General features: G+C 28.5%; 1 long non-coding RNA gene and 3 other non-coding genes across 4 annotated transcripts in view; 2 read left to right on the plus strand and 2 right to left on the minus strand.

Moving 5' to 3' along the window:
* Window positions 1–458: 458 nt before the first annotated feature.
* On the plus strand, window positions 459–531 carry TRNAV-AAC (transfer RNA valine (anticodon AAC)). Its single transcript has one exon. It is a non-coding gene; the product is annotated as a tRNA-Val (tRNA).
* A 1,404-nt stretch (window positions 532–1,935) lies between these two features.
* On the minus strand, window positions 1,936–2,008 carry TRNAV-AAC (transfer RNA valine (anticodon AAC)). The gene has a single exon. It is a non-coding gene; the product is annotated as a tRNA-Val (tRNA).
* A 2,779-nt stretch (window positions 2,009–4,787) lies between these two features.
* LOC149057403 (uncharacterized) overlaps window positions 4,788–24,738 on the plus strand; it is a 65,876-nt gene continuing 45,925 nt past the window's right edge. Inside the window, exons 1-2 of the long non-coding RNA XR_016191029.1 lie at window positions 4,788–4,939; window positions 7,523–7,586. This is a non-coding gene — a long non-coding RNA (uncharacterized LOC149057403). The remainder of the gene's footprint in view (window positions 4,940–7,522; window positions 7,587–24,738) is intronic.
* TRNAV-AAC (transfer RNA valine (anticodon AAC)) lies at window positions 18,848–18,920 on the minus strand. Its single transcript has one exon. It is a non-coding gene; the product is annotated as a tRNA-Val (tRNA).

Here is a 24,738-nt window from a genome sequence, read left to right on the forward strand (position 1 = left end):
ACTGGAAAGATCCAGTAAACAGAATCTTCAATAGATTTTTGTTATACTTCTTGGCAAAAATTTCCTAAAATAAATAATTATTTAAAGATACTATACAAAATTGTAGATACTTTAACTATATTCATAACCATGAAGTTATATAATGTGCTAACTAGGTAACTATTGTTGAGTTGAATTCAGCTAGATATTTTTTCTGTAATGACAATAAAACTATAGGAAACAAATGCCTTTGTCTGGCGTATCTACTGCAAATTGTTTTCATAGGCATTGTATTAAAAATTAAATTCTAAAAAAAACACTGATCGCTGTATATCACTATTTGCATTTTTTTTATTATTTCATTTTTTATTACTATTTCCATTTAAAAAGGATAAAAATTTGAATTTATAGTTATTGTCTATAAAGATAATGGGAAATAAATAAACTTAAAACAAATCAAATCGAGACGTTGTATCAACGTTTCCGTGGTGTAGCGGTTATCACATCTGCCTAACACGCAGAAGGTCCCCAGTTCGATCCTGGGCGGAAACATTAGTTTTTTGCATTTTTTTTTCAAATTGTTGTAACATATTCAAATAATAAATGTGATTGTATTACATTTTCTATAAACATAGAAAAAAAAGTAAGAAGAATGAGTATTTCTTTCAGATTCTGAGTGGTTCGAAAAAATTTACTGATTGACTTGACGAATGTGTTTTTTTTGTCTATTATATTATCAATATCACCTTTCTGAGCAGTAAAAATGCTTTGATTTTCTACTTCTGCATTTTTTATTGATATGAAACTTGGTGTATCTCCACAAAAAATCTCAGTTAATTTCAAATGCGTCAAGAAAAATTTAAAGTTTTTGTGCAAAACAATTTTTTGATAATAACAATTTTTTTTGGTATAACTCTAAAATTAAAAACCGTAAATACTTCAAATTATTGTACCAAATTTCTGACTTCTTTCCCAAACATGATACAATTTTATTATGTATTATTTAGTTTGATCCTTTTTAAACTATTTATAGCCATGATAAATAACATTTTTTTTTTAGTTGATTTTTCAATTATGCCTGTAAAAAATTGTTCACTGTATCAAAATACTGAATGTCATTCAAGGTTTCTCAAAAGCTTATATAATTTTCAGTTAAAAATATTAAAGATACAGCATAGACGAGATTATTTTTTATACATTTATGTATTGTTAAAATATTCATGTAATTAATTACAATCATGATTAAATTATTTTGTTGGTAGTTAAAAATTTGTAGTGTTTTTTTAGTTTCAATTTAAAAATTGAATACAATAAGTATATATATATAGGGGGAAAAAGTATAAGTACAACCGTTTTTTCATAGATATTCTAAGTTAAAATTTGGATAAGTTATATATAACTACAAAGAAGTACTACCTACTTATATAGGTACATTACTACATTGTACATCTCAAGTACAGTGTAGTCTATAAATATTAAATTATAATACTAATATAGTAATATAGCATAATATAGGTAAATAAATATTTTCATTATTATGCGCACACTTATAGACAATTATTGTTATTTGATTATGACTGTACGAGCGTAAATTTATATAACCAGTTTGTATTTCAAGTACTAAAATTATTTCTATAAAAGTTTATAGTTTATATATTTTTATTTATAGCTACATAGGTTAGGGTATAATGTACATAAAAATTTAACTAGATATAGCTACCTAAAAGGGCGATCTTATGGTTTTAGACGTATACAAATACTGCGAAATACGTCATATCTCTGTTTAGTATTGTAAATTTATAGAACAATAGTAAATAAACCTTCTTAATGATGAATTAGAACCTTTAATTATTTTTTTATTTAAATATATTCCATTTATCTATAAAATAAAAATAATAAATGTTAGAAATGAATAAAGTATACGTACTTTTAATACAAAATACACAAAAATATTAATGTTTCCGCCCAGGATCGAACTGGGGACCTTCTGCGTGTTAGGCAGATGTGATAACCGCTACACCACGGAAACAGTTAATGACTTTTAAAAACTTCATTATACCTAGTTATTCGTCTTAAAATAAAAATAATATTGACGACAAACTTATTTATATAATAATAAATTTATTATTATGGACAAGAATAAATATTTCCAAAAGAATAAAACAGATGAGCTTTTAGGTAATGATGAAAACAATATAGTTGTTGATAGATTTCACTGATATTTCAAATTTTATGTTGATTCAGTTAGTCTGTTTTATTAAACTTTAAAAAATATGAGTATTGTGTAAAGTGTAAACACTATAAACTGAGAAATTATAGGTATATTATATTAAGTGTCAATTTATTATCAATATATAGATATACCATTATTATTTATTTTTGTATTTTTAACCGTAGACATATTCAAATTATTATTTTATATCAATTGACTAATATTCAAAGAATTTCTAATTGATTTTTTTTTTAAATTTATTAATCATTGTACTTAACAAAGCAGGACTTTTTTGTACCACGTTTCTAACGACAACATTAAACTTTTTACGATTCTTTTATTTTTTTTTAGAAGTTGTTCCAAATATCCCTCTGAGTGTCCCAGCGGTGCCGTTATCCCAATTTTCAGGACATATGCATTGTAATTCAATGTTTGATTGTTCTGGTTTTCCGGCAAGGCATTTGAATAAATTCAAATTTTTTCTTGAATTGAGATGGTGTAGTAATACCTCTCCTCCAATAAAGCTGTTTTAGCGCTTCCCTATTCCTAGTTTTGGTCAGGATGCAGGAGTGGGGTAATCACTTATATGTTATGCATTTCAATCTTCAACATAACATTTTTTCTAGTTATTCGCTAGTGTTAATATAATATACATTATATACATTTATGTGAAAAATAATAATAATTAGTTAGGTATTAATATTACTGTAATAATTAACAAGATAAACGTATATTTATTTGAGTCATGGGCCAATACATTTTAAGTCGATTTATTGGGGCTTAATTTTATTTAAAGATTATCGATTGCTAAAGAAATTATAAAAAAAGCTGTTGTAAGATTATATATTTATTTTTAAAATGAAAGATAAATATAATTTAAATGCCAAACTTTCGATCTCGTGTGGTATCTGTTTTTGCAGCTATTCGGTTTCAGAAAAATATGTAAATAAAACCCATATTGTGAATCATGATAAATTTAGAGCGTACTGGGAACATTCTTCACGTTAGGAATAGATGTGTGACAATCACTTCACCGCGGAAAACATTTAAAGCTTCACGTGATTTTTGTTATCAGTTAATTGTCATTAATGAGTAAGTACCTACAACTATGATAATAATGAACTAACTAACTAACTAACTGAATTACCTAATATGAATCAGTAATATTGAAATGAACGTATAGTATAGTTTAAAATACATATATAAATGCTTTTCTAAAATACCTATACTTATATTAAATTTTTAAATTTTAAATTGAAGAACTGGGAGCAGCAACGAAACATATATATTTGACTATCTTCTTATGTACTGATTTTGACTATAGTATGTGCTTTGTTTCCACATAGTTATTAATTTATTATCTTAACTAGCAGTTATTGCTAAGCCAATAATTCGAGTTTTCATGGGGTTAATATTTTAATAGTTTATGGTTTACGAATTTATAACACAATTATGTTTTGTGGCTATACTTAGACTTTTATTAGATCCAGTGGTGGTTAAACAGGGGAGGGGTAGAGGGGAATAGATCTTCCATAGTATTTTTTCAATGTTTAAGATATGATAACCATGATGTAAATTTTTAATAAACAATTAGTGCATGTTATTGTAATACCACTAACTCCAGCCGCCATATCCTACACCTTCACCTTGCCAATGTATTTTATTATGTATATTATTATACTGCAGAAATATCTTACATAACCGTATACTCCACAGACCATACGCACTCTTGAGGTGATAAGATTTCACTGTTTATGATAGCCTGTTTGGCCATGAATTGTAACTGTGAAAGTTCAAATTTAATTTGTATACTTGCTGATAAGCGATAATCAATGGTTATGAATTATATTATGTTTGCATATTGCATATGTCGATGGTACGTTATATTATAGAAAGGGATTTTTTTCGCTGGTGTATTTACTCTGATTTTGAGGTCCAACAAAGAGATGTTAGATTATTGGAACTTGATTTGATGATGATCAAATATCAATCGTAGTACCTACAACCTATATATAGGTACCCAATAAATATAGATGAAATAGGTACTTATATGTGAAAGTGAAATTATCAATATATGTATTTTACATATAATATTCTACATAAATTAATTTTACATAATATTTATAACATAATGATATACAATAATCATTATTTGCTCCATAATTTTAATCATGTGGCCTCTGAAAAAATGTCTAGTTGTGGCTACGCAAGTAATAATAATTGGTACATAGTGAAAATAATAAAATCCCTTTATAATACGGCGTTGCTATTTTGTAATGTTCTTGATGATCACATTTTTAATTAGATAAGTACAAAAATTCTAGCATCATAATTATTGCTTAAACTATTACTAAATACTTAAATTTATCTTATCTGTGTACAACCTGTGTAGGTTAACAGTCACATATCTCTTTCTTGATATATTATCTTATTATTCTTATTAACGATTTAATCTAAAGTCAAAATATTCATAGGTATGATTAAAAACAATAAAATAATTGTACATGGTATAAATCAATTTAAAAGCATATTCAAGCAAAAACTAATGAGCGTCAATGTCGTATGCATGCAATGAATGAATATAGTTTTATTTTTGTGAAGCTTATTATATATTAGTATTTGTATTATTTAATATTAGCACGGTGTTATAGTGATGGATGAGAATAAAATATCATAATCGTTTATAGTGATAGTGTTAGTGCTTTTCTATAAAGTAAAACAGAATAACAGTCAAGTATAAATTTTGAAGTAAGATGCAGAAATAATTATTACTATAGTTGAATAATATTATTTTTATTTAATTGGAGTAAAAAATATTCAGTTTTAATAACAAGTATTTAGCAATTTAGGACACTATAATACTCTCTGAGTAGTGTCATCATTATTTATTAGGTACACATTTTATTTACTTCATGTAAATTGTATATTATTAATTAATTAAAATTTTATCGTATTAGTGGTATTTTGTCAATGAGCTTGTCAAACACAATAAATTACAACAAAATGTTACCTTTAAATTATGCGTAGTGGGATTTTATTACAAATCTAGCATTGTCAAACATTAACCTAACCAATTGATTACCACCAATAAGTGATTATAGAATAATATCGCGTATTAATTATAATATTGTACACTTAACTTTTAGTGGTAATAATTTTTACCAGCACTTAGTTCAGTTATAACAAAAATACCTCAATTTCAAGTAAAAATTTTACACAATCATAAAACTATATATCTGTTGAGGACGAATATCATGGAAAGAAATCATCCTATATTCTTCTAACTCGTAAGTATGTATTTACATACAATATAATAAACATACGACACTGTAATAATATACCTACCTACTTTAATATATTATCAATGTACATATTTGACGAGAAATTAGTGATGTGATGACTGAAGTAGCATTGATAAGACCCGCCCCCCTTTTCCGGATTTTCATTTGACGTTTCAATTAATATGGATAGTCAAGCGATGAGAATATTCGTGTTTAAATATAAAATTTAATTACAGTGTTCACTTACGTATTTTTTTCAGATGAAATATATAATTTCATTTTAATAATAATTAAAATGTGTAATTATACAAATTATCGCTTTGCTATATGCATTGTTGAAGTTACTTTTATCATGCTTCTACCATCTCTACAATAACCTTCTCATATAACGTTTATCTCTACTAATATTTAACGCAATAAAATGTTTAGTAAATTTAATACACTACATTTAGCAGATAAAATGTTGGGACCCTTTGCAAATAATTACCAACTTATTACGTCTTTAATTTTACAATTCAATAATTAAATTAAGCACTTTTAAGAAGAACTAAATAAATTTAATACACAAAACAATGTTTATTAAATTATTTGAATAAAATTCTTATTAATTTACAGAAAAAATGAATTATTGTTTTATTTTTTCTACAAATAAAAAATAAAAATGATTATAAATATGAATGCTGTTCATCGATAATCCCATCGCTTGATATAAATGGTTCAACCGTTGTCAATAAAAGTTACTTCTATCAATAAGTTCCTTGAGACTTGGAGGATATTATAGCTTTTTCAACCTCTATAGATAACTAAAGTGTGGTTCCAGGTTCGCACATTAACTATTTTTCAACTCACGAGAAACATTTTTTCAGCATGCCCAACGTCCGAGGCGTGCGATAGCTAGTCAAGTAGTCAACTATAAAAATTCAACTTCAAATATTATAATATACAGCGATCGACGAGAGCTCGGAACGTACCACGGTAAACGTCCATCGTTGCCTGGTTATACACAATAAATATTATCAAGTTAAGGAATTTACATAATCCAAAAAATACTGCATATAATGCATTATATGATATTCATATTGACTTAAGTTTCATTAATCCGTAAATAAAATGTATATGAAACAAAAAATTTCCGTTTTCAAAGAGCCTCAATAAAAGTGGTGCACTTAAGCGTGTGCGTACTTTGCCTAATAGGTAATCTGACACTGGTTCTATGCCCGTTTAATTAATGTTGTATAATATGTAGATATTATATAATATAGATTTGCATAAATAAATGTCGTGCTTACGAAGGTTTTTGAACGTTTTAATAATAATATAATGCTATAGTCAATAGATTAGAACCTACACAGTTTTCTATTTTTATAGGATATTACCCATATTCGATATTGTGACTTAAATGATCTTAATTCGTGTTATATAGGTAGTAGGTACTAAGGTACTTATAAAAACGTATCATATTTCGAGACTAGAATCTACTCTGATAGTAATATTACTATAATGTTATTCATGTATACCGTGTGGCGTGTTGCTAACCTCAATAAATGTATTATTTTTAACTCGACTCACTTATATAGTTATGTTTATTAATCATATATGAATTCGGTCTTCGACGTTTCCGTTTATTACTTATAATCGAAGTATTGTACTTTATAGTTTGATCTCGATTACGGTCAAAAACGTAAATTGTGCTATTTTTCTTTCATTATTTAAACAAAAAGCTTATAACGTTGGATTTAACGTCGAAGATATCTCTGGTTTAAACAAATATCTAAATATATATGGTTCTTTTTCATTGGTCGTCAAAAAAAACCAACGGATTCGATTTCATATAGGTATTTAACGCATATAATATGCTTTATTGTATGCATAAAGTTTTAATATTATTTATTTATTTATTTGGTTTTTTTTATTAAATCCTATAATATCATAGAACTCTTAGAACATTCAGAAATAAGACACTAATTTATTATAAAATATGTTTAATTTAAAATTTAATCTGAATTTGAGTACTGTTGATATATACTTGGTAAATATTTTTAATTTGCAGGTTGCAGCTGAATTTGGATAACGTAATCAATGCTACATGTTAATACAGTGTCGAAACTTCAAAAGTAACTATTTTTAAGCGAATATCATTATTTCTATATAATTATTACTAAATTGAGTAAATAAAAATTATTATCACGCTTTCGAAAAATAAATATTGTAGTTATTAACATTTTCATAACCACTAGGTATAAATTATAATATCAGCTTCATTATTTTATATTTTTTGATGAAACCGTTTTCAAGATTTTTGATGTTTAAATGGCAACCTTTACTTTAGATGTTTATTATTATTCTATTATTGATAAAATTAAAAGAAACTTTTTGTCCAATGCCTATTTGTCAAACTTTTTACAAACGTATTTTTTTTCAAAGCAAATACCTATAAGTGGGTTTTTTAAAATATCTCGATGTATTGTGGTTTTATACCAACAACATAATAGACTCTTATAGTTTTTTTTTTTTTTTTAAATTATAATTTAAATATAGGTATTACTGTGTATCATACCTACATTTCTCCAGTATACGAAATGTCCACAAAGTTAATACTTATCAAAATAACGAATATTCACTGCAGTTCAAGTAATCGCCCTACATAGAGTAATATTACTTTATTCATCACTCCAGAAAATAATATTCAAAATATAATAATATAATATACTTACTGTCATCTGTTTGTCGATCAGAATATTATGTCAGATATCTTGCATACAACGATATCGGGTGGAAACATAAATTATTAATCTTGTATAATATTCTCTTCGTCGTCGCGTCACTGCAGTTGGGAAGTATATTGTTTAGAACTATAATATAATGTATATATATATATATACATATATGTAGTACGCACTACGCATTTTGTAATGTATATATAATACAAACAGCTCGTATTTTTTTTCGACACGCATATCGGTTTTAATCAAAAGTAATTCATTACATTATATTATTTTTCGAATCATTTAAACACGCCTCCGGACCCCCGTTCCACTATCGTATATTAACTTGTTTATAATCAATCAAACCATACACATCTTAAAACTATATACACATTATACCCTGTATTATATATATATATATATATATATATCATATAGTATATACCTATGTTAGCTACACTGCTTGATAAGACGCCAGGCCACGGCCCAGTTCGGTATGTCCGACTCCAGCAGTCGTGCGCGTATCCGCGGTGTGCGACGTTCTGTGCGCCAACGTACCACAACCATTGAATTAATATTAATATATTATTATATTGTTTTTTGATTATCGCGAGTCGTGACGTTCTAATTGAACCGTTTAATTACTATAAAGTTGTCCTGAAATAAAGCCGTTAATAACCTGATTAAAAATAGTGTTTCAACCCGCTATATAACACCTATATGGCTATATGTATGCACATAAATGCAGTGGCTTGTATACTTTTGTATGTATACACAATATACATAATAAAAGTATTGTTCTGTTTTAAGATTAAAAAAAAAATCGTATATTTAATATTTGATTTCGTTGTTTGAGTTGGTAGGTAAAATTGTAAGTGTGTGATGGTGACGGTTGTTAAGAAGGGGAATCGTAAACGTTGTTTCTCGAAAAGATTTTCATATAATATATGTACCTACATTCGGAGGTGGATCGACTAATTTCATGGTGGGCGTCGTCGACTGAAACTAATTATAATTGACTAATGTGTATATGTATAGGTTTATTTGTTATGACTTATGACGAGGTGGAGCCATTGTTGACAACTACTTTTTATACCTATACGAATGTGTGTATATGACGTGTGTGTGTGCGTGTATTTATTAAATATTTATAATATATTGGATAATAATCTCTATACCCTCTTCAGAATATTATATCTACCTGTCCTACATAAATAAGATACGCGTTTAGACTGTGCGCTCCATCGATTCCAATGTCATTAAACACTAGTCGGAATCGATTAATTCCAATACTGTGTTCACAACCTATCTGCGATGTGTTCGTATCCTACATTCCTACATATGTATTATATAAAATTAAATAAAAAATACCTTGTAATTTCAAACAAACAATGACGTTCATTCTTTTCCTTTGTACTAAAATAAAACCCAAATAATATTAAGAGTGAATTACATGAATTGGAATCATATAAATTATAAATTATATCTTTGGTCATATTATACCAAAAAGTGCTTTCGAAATGCTTTTTTATTTGATGTGATCTGTATCGTGTGTTTAAAGAACATACTATATTCATTTTGTTGTTTTAAAAATAAATCATTTTTATTTTTAATTCCATACTTTTAATTATTATCTTCACTAATTTACGATAATAATTGTACAACAATAATTCTTCTCACTGTTCATAAATCAGTAGATACCTATATAATATTGTTCCATGTACAAGGAATTTAAAATTTCATTAGATATTCTGACCAATATGAATCTTGGAATATATGAAATACCTATTTATTAATCAATAAACAATTATATTTCAAGCTAGCTTAAGAAGAATTTTTGATTGTCAAACCTGCAGAGATAAAGTTTGGGGGATATAGGTTTTAACTTGCAACTCGAAGAAATAGTGCTTGTTATGATTGTGTAATGTATGAGATATTTAAAATATTATAAAACGTATTTTAACCAAAAAAAGAATTATAATTTTTAAGGAAGTATATGTATAGAGTGTTCGCCAAGAATACTCACCTCTATTTTTTTTTTCTTTAAGTTATATAAGGGGTTATATATATTTATTAAAGTTTTGATTTTCGGCATATTTAAGTACATCTACTTCAGAACTATATTTTTAATTATTCAGATTTTTTACACCATTATAAGGCAATACGAACTTCTTTTTTTAATGAACTAAGAAGCAGTCTATTTCACCATAAATTACAAATGTTATTGGGAATATTATTTAGTATTTACCTGAATAGTTTTATCCATTTTCACAAGATTTGGTAATAAAACTATTTTAATCAAACTGCCTATATACCTGCCCCAATGCCCATATAACGTTTTATTTATTATTTCTAGCATTGGCCGTCGTAGACCATATACATAAATATTAAATCTTAAGAAACGGTTGATTTCCGCTTAGAGTAATTTTATTAACGAAGCCGATATACTGGGAGTGCTAATTTTATACGAATTATTTTCAATCAAAATCTAATAAAATATATGTATTTGCCTTAATTTAATATATTGAGGATATTATCATTATATTAAAACAATTTTGAATATGTTAATTAAAAATATCAGATATTATCCGAAAAGTTAATATAACATTCTTATAACTTATTATAATATTATCTAGTGTAATAAACCTCAAAATCCAAGAGTTATTATGTTTTTTTCTAAAATAAATCCATTGCAAGCATGGCTGCACTTTTTCTGAAACACGTTTGGCTGTGTAACATATTTGATTTCAGTAATTTCATTGTTTTTAATTTACTTAAACAAATGTTTCTGTGATTTAAACATTTTAGACCTTTTAGTGCGGTAGTTTGTTATATTGCCTTTATTACATATTACCTACACTTGTTATATAATATAATTTATATAAGCGTACAACATTATTATAAATTGTTAATAAATGTACTTAATAATTTTTTTTTAGCTCTTTACATATTGTTATGCGTAAACTATAATTATAACTATATTTTGATCTATTTATTTACCCTATTTACATAATATATTTTAATTAAAAACAGATTTCCTACTGTTATATATCGCAAGGTTTATGTCGTGAAATAAAAATAAGACGATATTTTAGTATAATATAATATATGTTTTATGTATATATAAATATATGTTTCTTATATATACGACACAATAATTATTTCATTTTTAATATTAGTCAAACAATCTAAACATTATAATTTTCTTTGTACCCAAATATACTGTCTAAAGTAATTAATTTGAACGGATAAGGGAACGTCTATATTATATGATCTGACGATTGGCTGAAGGGCATAAAATAATTTATTATTTATCAAGCAGTACACCTATTAGATTGTCCGTCGTCATTTCATACTATAGCTAATAGTGTTTATAATTCTTATTCTGCAGCTACACTTAACGGATCATTTTAGTATAAATAAATACTTTTTTGATGTCAGTGAAGATATTTTACTATGGATTATTCAAATGCGGATAGTGTAAAAAGTCTTTAGTTTTTTTAAAGTTAGGTTATTATACCTGCGTAATATTTTTAGATTATAAAAAAAACGAGAAATTATAGGCTTTTATAAAATGCGATCCCTTTAGTATTTTCAGATGTGTCCCAAGGCTAACCTCATTGCTCAAAAGTTTTATGTGGGATTTTTTATAAATCAAAAATTGAGTGTATAGAATCAGAATGTATATTGTATAATATAATATATATGGTAGGTCTATATTGGAGACTAAAGAGGTAATTGTTTTTATTTTCTTGATAATTTTAGATCAAACTGTGGAAAAAAAATTCCGTAAACATAAAATAATGTTTGAAAAATGCATACCTATAGTGTAACCATATTTTTTACCGATCTGTAGTCGTTGTTTGTTAAAACATTATTCTATCCTTATTTTCGAATTTCATATCACACAAATAAATAATTGAACATATTAGCATAGTTGGAACATATATGGAACATAATATACTATCTCTCTTTAGATTTAACAATTTATTTACATATATATAGAATATCATACCAAATTATATAAATGGTAAACGGTTTTTAATTAAAATGATATTTATTTTAATACGATAACTAAGAATAATAATTAGTTATTTTTATTTTAAAGTCGAATTTTCACGATCGCTATGACTAGATTTCATTATTTTACCACTTAATTTATGATTTAATGGTATATTTACTATTTATATAAGAATCGTACATTTATACTTGTACTAAATTTTACTATACATGTCCACATGCAATACACATGTTATTATTAAGTATAAATGAAGATTTCTATAATTGACATTATAAATATCATGTAAATACTGATGACCATTGATGATAATATAGTAATAATATACTAATTTATATTGAAAGCTATATGACTTATAATCAAGTATAATGTCGTTTAAAGTGTCATATGGTTTTTATATATAGTACGTTTATAATGAATCGATAAATTTAATTTGAAAAAATTATCCCGATTAATATCCTTCAAACAAGAACAATTGAATGCTTTCAGGATTTCCGGTCGCAATAGGTCATTATGGCAAAATATAGCTGTTTCGGTTGACTAGTGAAATCGAGCTATAATTTTCGGATTGTAATGATTTTTTATCGAGTTCGGTTTATGATTTCTGTCCGTATAGAAATAGACAGGAAATGAGCGAATAAAATAAAAAAAGTATAGAAAGAGAAGAGAGACGAGACAAGGAGCACGCGGTTATATTATATATAGTAGTAAGTATATATGTGTTTGATGTATAAAACATGGCGGAAAAACGAGAAGGGGTATTATATTGTCATGCGTGATAGCTTTATATATTTGTGTTTTATTAGGTCGAGAAAATGGTGTTTCTTTTTATTATTGGGCGGAGTGGTCTCGCATGCACACACACAAAATCCGATTCAATTTCCTGTAAACGATAAATTGAAAAAAGAAAGCGCCCGCGTACGCGCACACACACGTATATATATATATGTGCACTCACACAGATATATATATATATATAAACGTATTGGGGTAAGAAAATAAATAGATTTGCCACCGTAGTGCAATAGTCCGGGGATAAAAAATGTAGAAAGTGTATGTATACATACGAAGCAAATCTTTTTCTAGGGGTTTATAGCTGAAAGTTTCGCACCGGCCTTTTCTCCACCAAGCATAAGTGCATATATATAACTCGTATGTTAGTGTTATTACGATTTACATAAAAATAATAAAATACCATCATTGTTTTTTCTCTATTTTTTTTTGTAGGTTCCACGCATATGTGCTATAATCGTCCCTACCTATATGTATTTGTTGTTCTACGACGTGTCGAAAAACGGTAGCATAAAGTAGCCTCAAAAGAAACAGTGAGAAAGATATTGGGTGAAGACTGAAGAACCATCGTGAGAGTAAAACGTTTTACATTATAGATAGGTACTCATAATATTATTATATACGATAATGCTGCATGGACTGTAGAATGTTTTTGAAATTTGATCACGCGGTTTCACAATAATATTGTTGGACTGTTGGAGTAAATCAAGTCCTCGTGAAATAACAATAAACGTTATTTTTATATTAAAAAAAAAAAACAATATGGGTAAATAGCCTATATAAAATGTAAGGTTTATAGTATTGCTATTGCTGATCGTAAAATTAAAATGGTACAAAAAACAATAAAGCCTCGGAATCGTTTGATTAAAACTTATAACGTTATAACATACCTCCTTTATCGACCTCTCGAGGTCGGGAAAATACTTTTTTATAATTATATAGGCGTATATATCTATATATCTATGATATAAATACAGTTTATTCTAATTTCGTAGAAATAATATATGTATTTAAAATACATTAAAAATTAAAAAGTCAATAATAATTCGATCGATTATATAATGAAATTTAAATTATTCGAATGTTTGATATTAAGGATCGAAATACGAGAAAAAGCAAGGAAAAACAAATCATGAAGATTTCATACTATATTGTATATTCTACGAGTGTGTTAACATATTAGACAGTAATAACAGGTAAAATGATTTTATTATACAAAAAGATTATGATTGAACAGGAAATAGAAGGGATTATCATATAAATGGCTTTATCGCATATAATATAATGGACTTAATAAATTTTATATTTATAAATTAGAAAGAGACTTTTTCTTGTTATTATATAGTTATTGACTGACCAATAAAGATAATAAAACATTTATAGTACCTATAAAAATACATATTAGTGTAATTAAATGTAATACTAATAATGATTAAATTATAAAAAAATTGTAATTATATGAAAACAGATCGAAATCATCAGATTTATTTCCGCGATGAATGTAGTATATGTTACCTATACTATTTTTGAAGTATTTTAAGTACTTTTATGTGATACCATTTTGAATACAGCATTTTAATGCTGTATACGTTAGTACAAAATTCCAAATAGGTACTTCACGTTCACTTTCTGTAAGTACAATTTGACATGACGTGTGTGATGTTTATTATATGCTATAAATAAAAATACTTATAATAATTTGTGTGACAATTGACAATTTTGTTGAAAATCATCATAATCAACATACTTATAGATACATTTCTTAATAATAATCTTATCAAAGAATACAGTATAATAATGAATTTAAAAATCATTTTTAATGCAACATTCTGCAAATTTTTGATACGTGCAGTAGAAAAAAATCATCATTTGCAGACTTTCAGTATTCATTTCGACTTATTACTATTATGAAAAACAAATTTCTCTTAAAAAATGAACACCATACACAATTGAATTTTGTTTAAGAGGACGCTACACCCGTATGTGTTGTCTCCGTCTTACAAGTGCGTAACATTGCAAAAACTGTTTCACGCGGCAAAGAACCGAAAAAGATACAGTTATAACTAAGAAACGAAATTTTCACCACATAAAAAGGAGAATTTTTTCTGTGAAATATCGTTTTTATTTTTTCAATATCACTTATACAAAAAAAATTCTTATTGTTTTATAATATATTAATTTTTGTGTTTTTTAAACATGAATAACTTTTTTTGTAGTTCTAATATCGAAAAAATAAAAACGATATTTCACAGACAAAATTCTCCTTTTTATGTGGTGAAAATTTCGTTTCTTAGTTATAACTGTATCGTTCTCGGTTCTTTCCCGCGCGAAACAGTTTTTGTAATGTTACGCACTTGTAAGACGGAGACAACACATGCGGGTGTAGCGTCCTCTTAAGAAAAATGCATAAATTTGATAAACATAACACAGAATAGGTACCTACTTTCTAAAATCAACATACCAATTATGCCATGAATTATTGTATCATATTACTAAATTTAATATGATTGTTATAAATAATAAATAAAATTCTACAATAGTCAATAATATAGGTAATGAGTAGAATGAAAATGTATGTTCTAGATATCCTCCCCCTTTTAACTTACTTATATTACTTTGTTGAAAACAATAAAACACTTTGTGTAGAAATATAACTTTATAGATGAATTATTAAAACAAAATATTTCTGTACCTATACAAAAATATTTCAAATAAAAATGATTTTATTTTTTTTTTTTATTCAAACTGTTATGATAGAATACTTATACAATTAAAAGTATCATAGTGAATGAACATAAAAATCATCACTTCCTAATAAAAAAAAATAGGAAAAAATAACTTAATTGTATAAAATTATGGAAAAATATCATAATTTAGATAAAATCCTGTGCAACTAACATAGTTGGCCACGTTAATAAAATACTTATATAAATATTAAAAATATTAGTAAAATAAGTAGTTAAATAATTTTTGATAAACTCATGTAATCATTTATTAAAGTAATTGAAAATATTTCCATACCATTATCGTCATAACGTTATTAAAATCATATCAACACAAATAATTTTAATTCTTAAGTATAGACATAGATGTTTTGATAAATATATTCAAGGCTGGGCATTAACGAGTTAAAAAGTTAAAGTTAAGTTATTTTTAACTAAGTTATTTAACGAGTTACTTTTATTTTCAAAACTTCCAGCTTAACGAGTTTCTTTTTTTTTTAAACAACTTATAACTTAACGAGTTAATTTATTAATTTGTCCTAATATAAATTTCATATATCTAAAATTATATTTTGATTTTTATAACTTATTGATATTATACATACATATATGTATATTATATATATAAAAATAATAATTGTGGGAATAACCAAATACTTAACGATATGAATGTGAGTGTTTTGCATTATTTCTATATTTGAAATTTTAATAGATATTAGAATAACGTGTATAAGTACAACTATCTACCTATATAACATTTGGGAAACGATTTACGAGTAATAATAATAGTATTAGATAATAATATTTTATTTTATTCTGCTTATTCGCAGAAAATATGTATATATATATAATATATTATTATAAAACAAAAATGTTATATATGTGAAATTTATCTAATTAAATCCTAATAACAAATTTAATAATTACAATTTACAAATTTAATGGGTATCAACAAGAAAAAAAAATTTTAAGTCAAGCCATCATTTTGGAAAACGTGTAGGTAAAAAAAATACATTGAAATAATTTATTTATTTTGATAGATTTTATAATTGATTGAAGTATGTAAGTAGTACTTACCACGGTTATTTACATAATTGTAAATTATGTAAATAACCGTGGTACTTACTAAGTACCTACTGTAATTAATACAATTACATATGTTTATTGAAAATAGTTAGACTTCCATTATATTGGGTTATGTGTTAAGCTTTGATAAAAATGTATGATAATTTATTGTACATGAAAAAAGAAAATAAACTTATTTTTAACTAAGTTAAGTTACTTTTTTCAAATTAACTTTTAACTTTTAACGAGTTAAATAAATAAGAAAACTAACTTTAAACTTTAAACTTAACTTACATTTTTCTGTATTAACTTAACTTAACGAGTTAAAATAATTAGTTAACTTGCCCAGCCTTGAATATATTTGATCATATAATATATGATACGTATATTATATGCATTTTATAATATATTATGATTTTCTTATTTTTCTAGTAAACATGTACACATTTAATATTATTCCTAATGAAAACATAGATGGGTATCTAAAAATCTTGATAAAATTATTTAAAAATTATATAATTCAGAAATTCAGAATTAATCAATTCTATAAAACTTTTTTATAAACCCATATTCTCATATCAGTTGTGTAATATATAATATTATAATTTAATGAGTTATATGAAACAATGAAACGTTCTCAACTAAATATAATGGTATTTCCATCATATATAGACATAAATATTCAAGCTACATAAAAACACGATTTTCATACATTTTTTTTCTATACACTTTTTTTTTTAATAGTAAAATATTTATCTGATTTCAACTCCATTCGCTTTAAATCACAATAGTCTTAAGCGCGGACATCATGTATAAAATTCAAGCGAAGCAGTAAATGCTAAAAAAACACTCATAGACATCGTCAATAACCGTGGTTTTGTTAAGACAGGCACATCGCTCTCAAATAAAATCAATTAGTATTTCATGAAAAATACAGATAAATAATAAATACATTCATATCATGTCATAAATACGACAATTGGTGGTCAATGCCTTACAGTGACTTTAAATGGGTTGAACCTAAATTAGACGAGCTAGATGTTTTAACACCTACTTGAGATGTAAGTAGAGTGTATGAGATAGATATATCATACCCACAACATTTACATAACAAACACAACGACCTAACATTTTTAACCGAGAATTTCCTCCTGGCTCAATAGTAAAAAAACTTATGGCGACACTTCATTCGAAAACAAATTATATTATCCATTACCATAACCTAAAGCAAGCTATACCAAATTGATTAATCTTAGAAAAAGTACACAGAGTTTTAGAGTTCAGACAATCGGATTGGATGGATAAAGAACCTTAATACTGGACATAATTTATTCTATTTTAGGACCAATTGGGGTCAAGTAAAATATCAAACTGTAATGAGAGTTGCAATATTTTCAATGGATTTCAATGGCGTAGTGCCGCGGTTGTCGATTGTAGATTATTTTATGATTGCATACAAAGTAAATTAGTTACTTGACTACAAATAATTTATGTTTTTGTGAAATAATTTAATATCGGTTGATGGTTTCTATTTTATGTATATTATTCTTGATAAAAGCTAAAACACAATTGAGAAAAAAAACGTGAAAACGCTCTGCTGTATCTACAGTAAGTGTCTAGGGAGTCACTACAATTGATGCGCTAAGTTTGAATTCAAATATATAAAAACATTGAATTCAAAAAATTATTTTGAGCGGAAGACAATCTACCCGCCTAATACTTACCTAAATTACTAAGTATGGTTTTATGATATTAATATATTATTGCTGTTAAAGTAATTTGTTTTACTATAGAATAAATATAGTAGATTGAACTAATTTTTTCCCAATTAATTACAACTGACAATTTCATTGTGTGTATAACATTGAAATACATGTTAATAGTTAATATATACTTTAAAAGTTTTAAGTGTCTAATGTTGTCTTCTAGGTAGTTAATATTATATTACTAAAACAAAAAAACATACAGCATTGTAAAATCAACAGAATATGCTTTGAATCTAACATGATAATAATCTTCGTAAATAAAACAATTTCTTTATAAACTTGGAGAAAAAACGCAAAAAAATTTTTTGTTTCCGCCCAGGATCGAACTGGGGACCTTCTGCGTGTTAGGCAGATGTGATAACCGCTACACCACGGAAACAGATGTTATGGTTGTTTAAAACTATATCAATTAAGTCTAGTTTTGATTATATTATCAGAACTTACCTATATTCAGGGTTGAACAAGACGTCTACTTATAGCCACGACCGACACTCAAGGCCAATTGTGGAGCAAATAACCTGATTACGAATTCCATTTCGTTTTTTATCGAAGCACTTTTATGTAAACAAAAATTAAGAAATATTCTTTATTTGCTACTAATGACTACATATTACATAACTCAATTATTTATACTCAGACGTTCGCTAAATCTATAAATATATATATATCATATATAAACATGTATGATTATATATCTGTGGCTAAATCTCAAATTTTTAAATAGGTAATCAACTCTTATTTATTTCATTTTATTATTGATAAACCTAACAGTATTATGCAGCGCAACGAATCGACTACATAGGGTCAATAAATAGTAAGTTATCGATGACGAAAACTTGACTTTTTGCCATTTATACATACCTGATACCTACTTGCTTTTTCAATTAAAAATATGTTCAAGTTTGTATTTCATAAATTAATTTATTTGTCCTTTTACACCCTTATTTACCCCCCCCCCCCCTACCGCCCTTATATACTTATTAGCAGCGCCGGTGGAAGAGCAGAGCAGAAGTGGCAGCTGATCAGGGCCCCACCATTTTAGGGGCCCCGTCGCCTTTCACCTCATTTTATGATAAGTAACTTTGGAAGACTATGATTTTGTTTTTAAAATTATAAATGCAATTGCCGTCTGCAGATTCAACGTTTTCTCGGTTCATTGTCATCGTTTAATTCCTAACTTGGCCGAACTACAAGCTTCGCTATATGACAAGATATCAGCCTAGATCAAAAAACAGGACAGCGACCGCACAAGACAGTTTCCACGACTGTCGACGAGCGCTCGTCGACTCAGCACGACTATCGCACCTGAGCTCGGACGCCGCGCAACGCTTCAGCACCGACGCGTCAAATATCGTTGTGGAGAACCGTCCTCGAACAGAACGTCAGCGGTCAGTGGTAGCCACTTGTTTGTTTCTCGAAAAAGTTATCTCCCGCCGAACAAAGATATACAGCACGTATGACGGAGAACTTCTCACCGCGTATTTGGGCACGCGACATTTCGACCATTATGCATCGAAGGAGAGCGCCTCACGACACTTCGAACAGTTCACATTGTCACAAGCCTCTCACTTATTTACATATTGTTTACGCTCAACGCAGAAAAGATCGTCGACCGACAGGCACGAGAAATTTCGTTTCTTTTTCAATTCATACGCAACGTTGAATACATTTCGGGCAGTGCTGTAGTCCTAAAATAAGCATAGGGTATAATATGTTATGATTTATATATATTAAACATTTATATTATCATATTATGATAAATATTAGGTATCACTTTGGTGGAGGGTAAATAACACAAAACACATACATTAATTGTACAAATTAAAACTAATTATTTTTTTTTTTTAATTTAAATAAATTATGTTTTATACAAATTGTCTATCCATTCTTATAGTTTTTCGATCAAAAATATTAATAATAATCTAATGACTTTTATCTTTATATTATTTGGTAATTTCACTACAACAGAGAGTATACGACCTTATTCCTTAATCAGAAGGTGTACGGTGTTTATTAGAAATAACCAGCAAGTATGCGGCGTATACCCTCCACTACAGCACTGATTTCGAGCTAGCGGGACAACATCGTCACCGATGCGCTGTCGAGACTTGCAATCACTGATGACAACAACGCTACAGCGGACTTATGGGCAATCGACCAACCTAACGATCCGTCGTTCCAGTGTATTATCGCTGCAGATGATTCGATGACGAGTTCTTTGTCGCTGCTGCAGGCGCGCACTTTTCTGGACGGCGTTCTGTACTCGGATATTATTCCACGGGTAATAGCGCGCGCATGTCGATAAACCGGCGATACATATATAGACGTCGAGTTTTCATTATGTCAGCCTACACAGTCGCGCAACTTTTAACAACGAACCGGATGTCTGGAAATAGCACGGTTCGGCGGTGCCCGACGTCGTCATCACCGACCAAGGCAGACGTTTCGAGTAGGATCTGTTCAAATCACTTTTCATCACCTTCGGTATTCAACACACTCAAACATCGTCGTATCCAGTGGCGTTTCTATATGTTTAAGCTGCACAGGGGTGCACCTAATTTTTCGGGCCCCTAATAAAGTTTCAGTTGCTACTTGTTAATTAGGCCGATTAGGGGCTCAAGGGCTCCATTTATAAAACACAGCTAAAGGGCCTTGGTGCAATGCACTTCCTGCACCCCCTCTAAGTATACGCCACTGGTCGTATCGCCTTCGGGCAAACCGAATAGTAGAACTTTTTCACCACACGCTCATCACCGCGCACGAATCACCGCGGTTGCCTATATCGTACAACTGGCGCTGCAGCGCGACACACTATGGTCAAAGCGGGTATCGAACAAACTCCTGCCGAGTACGGCAACAGACTCACAGGCGAGTAATTTCACCCAGCTCAATCCGAGCCACGGCCGTCCGTACTGGTAACTGCGTTGCTATACAGCTCCGATACACCCCTACAGGTTCGAACCACGATACTCAACGCAATACGTTCGCGCCCATCGATCTGAGCCGGCCGGTCAGTCGTGCTTTTGTCCGGATCGACGCGGTCAGACCACCGGTGCAGCCTCGTTATGTGCGAGGGCCCATTCGTCGTACTCGGACGCCGGAAGAAGACGTTTATGGTGCAACGCGATCTGTCCACGGCGTGGATTTCCGTCGATCGACTCACCATTCATCATCGCACGCAAGAATCCACTTGCTGACCACACATTCTAACCACTTACCTACATCAACCACATTTCGTACTGTCCGTTTTGTTGTTGTATTCGTTAATGCTGCTCTACGTGCAGTGTCCTAGTATTCGTTACAGACCGACGTACCTGTAAAAGCAAATATTCGTGAATTTTATTTGTGTTTTTGCAACAAATGACTGATCTCGCATCCACCGCGATTAATAAGTTATTAGTTTTTACTTAGTAAGTGGTTGTTTTAAGCGTTTTCTTAAAGTGAATAACTATAATATTACAATTTTCAGAAAAAATGTGTTTCTTAAATTTAAATTTTTCATTTTTATACTACATATTATAAGTATTATCTTAAGAATCTACATTATTGATACGCTTTCAAATATAATAAAAAAATTGAACAAACACTTTTTTTTTTAAATTGAATTATCTTTCCTTTTTTCGTGACAACCTCCAATATTTGTGATAATTAATTAATGATTACATATTGTATTTAAACTCAAAATTTTAAATATCATTATATATATTTTTTTTTTATAATATGTTTGCTACCTACAAATAGTTAGGCCACAGAATTATTCTGCTCACAGTTATTATGCGATTAACCACAAGTCATATACGGTTAAGTTTGGTATAAATATGTAATATAAACATATGCATAACCTTTGTCAAATACATAACATACCCATTACTTATTGTTTTAACTTAAATTGCTTATTCATTCGACAAAATACAAATGCAAAACGATTTATTAGTACAACTAAGGTCTAAGGGTTCAAGAAAAAGACAGTTAAATATTATATATGTCTATACTATTATAACCAATATATATTAATTAATAAAATAAGTACATCAGTATATATCAGAAACCACCCCAAAGTCACTCTTTCTCAGTTCCCACTTACTACCCACACAGCATGTTCGTAGTGGGGAAAATTGTGATAAATGTTCAATTATACACAGTAATTAAATACACAATATTATTTTTAGATATCATGAAACTGACATTGTGGCATATAATTATAATAAAGTCGGTTAAGTTAAGATAAATGAGATAGATCAAACTTTAATAGGTATATAACTAAATTGTATAAGAAATAATATATAAAAATGTACATAGGTAGTAGCTAGTACACACCACTCACATCATATTAAATATAAAAGATAAAACAGTTGGTCTTAACGCTACACAAGTTCCGAAGTAATAATCATAAATTTAAATATTTGTATAGGTACATCAATGAATTAATTCAATTTGAAATACTCGTGTTCAAAAGCTACAGAACTGTATAGTGCAGGAGTGGCTAACTTGAGGCTATAGAACCGCATGCGGCTCGCGTCTTATTAAATAAAAATCAATATTTACTTATAAAATACGACAAAATTATAAAAATTATAAAATATATTTTTTAACATTTTGGCTCTTGATATCATTGTACTTATCCATGTGGCTCGTGGATGTATTCATGTTGTTTTCTCCCCCTAGTATTGTATGTAGTATGTACAATGTACATTCGGAATAATAATAGGTAATTCTCGCAACAGAGAGAACCACGGAAAATGGAAAAACATGGTTGGCAATGGTAATTGGTATAGACATTAATATTTTAATATGCGTATAAACATTTACAAAGACAAAAGAACCTTTTGTATTACATATTATTATGTCGTTAATCAGTAGATGAAAATCTACTTTATGATCTTTCTAAAAATCTAAACGTGATGATACCTCGCCGTTACAACTTACAACTATACTATTGACTATACCTATATATAGTCACATAATAATATTTGTTTAATATGTTTATTGGCATGTATCCAATTAAATTAACACAATATATTGTACCTACTTGTTTAAATTTCGTATTTACAAATTACAAATAACATATTTTTGCAGATTATTATTCGAAAATAATCTCAGAACTATAATTAAATGTTAGCAGTAGAAATTAAAATGAGGCATTGGTGTCTAATCGTAACGATAAATTCACTGCGCATATAATCATATATATATAAATTCCATAGATATAGGTATTATACGTGCAACGAGTAACGTCTTGGTTGAAAATAATAATTCATATTGTGTTTGATTTCCAACACCCTCGCCACCCTGTCCGAGACAATCTGTTGCAGGAGACCGCGGTTTTCCTCTCTTCTTCTTCTTCCACGCAGTCAGCCGTAGAATAAAATATGAGATGGTATCTGGGGAAATATACGGCTCACGTATAATATACTCGCGTACACGCGCCTATCCATATCGTATGATTGTATGAATGCACAATGCCTCCTCTCCCACCCGACCCAGCCACCACAGCGGCCGACGACGATCATTCCGCGACCGTTTCGACGAGGCAACTTTATATATAGTATATACGTTTTGTATATATATATATATGTGTGTATATAAAATACGTTGTAGACATTACAAGTTTATATCGGCCATTTTGCCAGAACTTATTTGTAGTTTGGGAATTGCGGTCATCAATTTCATCCCAGCGGACGTTTCGAACTGATCTTTTATCGACGGCGCAGAGGCGACGGCGCGTCCAACGCCACAACTGCACACGTATAATATATAAGTGTAAAGAGTGGATGTATGTAATATATATATATATATATATATATATGTATATATAGGTTTTGTCCCTTTATTCTCCGCTTCTCCTCTAAAGGCGGCAGCCGATTTAACCTTTTCTAACCTCACAAGTCTCCAACAACCTCGCCGTATTCTCATTAGGTACGCGTTTCCTTTGTTGACAATCCATAGATATACCTCTATGTGCACACTTTGCCACGATGTAAATAAAAATAATTGTATTTTAATATTCTACTATTATGTGCTGATTGACGAAAAAATGTACCTAAAACCTTGAATGATGCTTATTACGATGGATTGAGCCATTTCATCTCCCCATCCCATAATCGGTGGCTGGCACTGGTTTCGCCGACACCTGCAGCTCTTATGAATATATACATACAAAAATTAAGAAATTATCTTATAACTTTAAATATAACTAT

The sequence above is a fragment of the Diuraphis noxia genome, unplaced genomic scaffold (assembly GCF_037042655.1).
Source record: "Diuraphis noxia isolate RWA-SAM2 unplaced genomic scaffold, SU_Dnox_SAM2 contig0003, whole genome shotgun sequence".
NCBI classification, from domain to species: Eukaryota; Metazoa; Arthropoda; class Insecta; order Hemiptera; family Aphididae; genus Diuraphis; species Diuraphis noxia.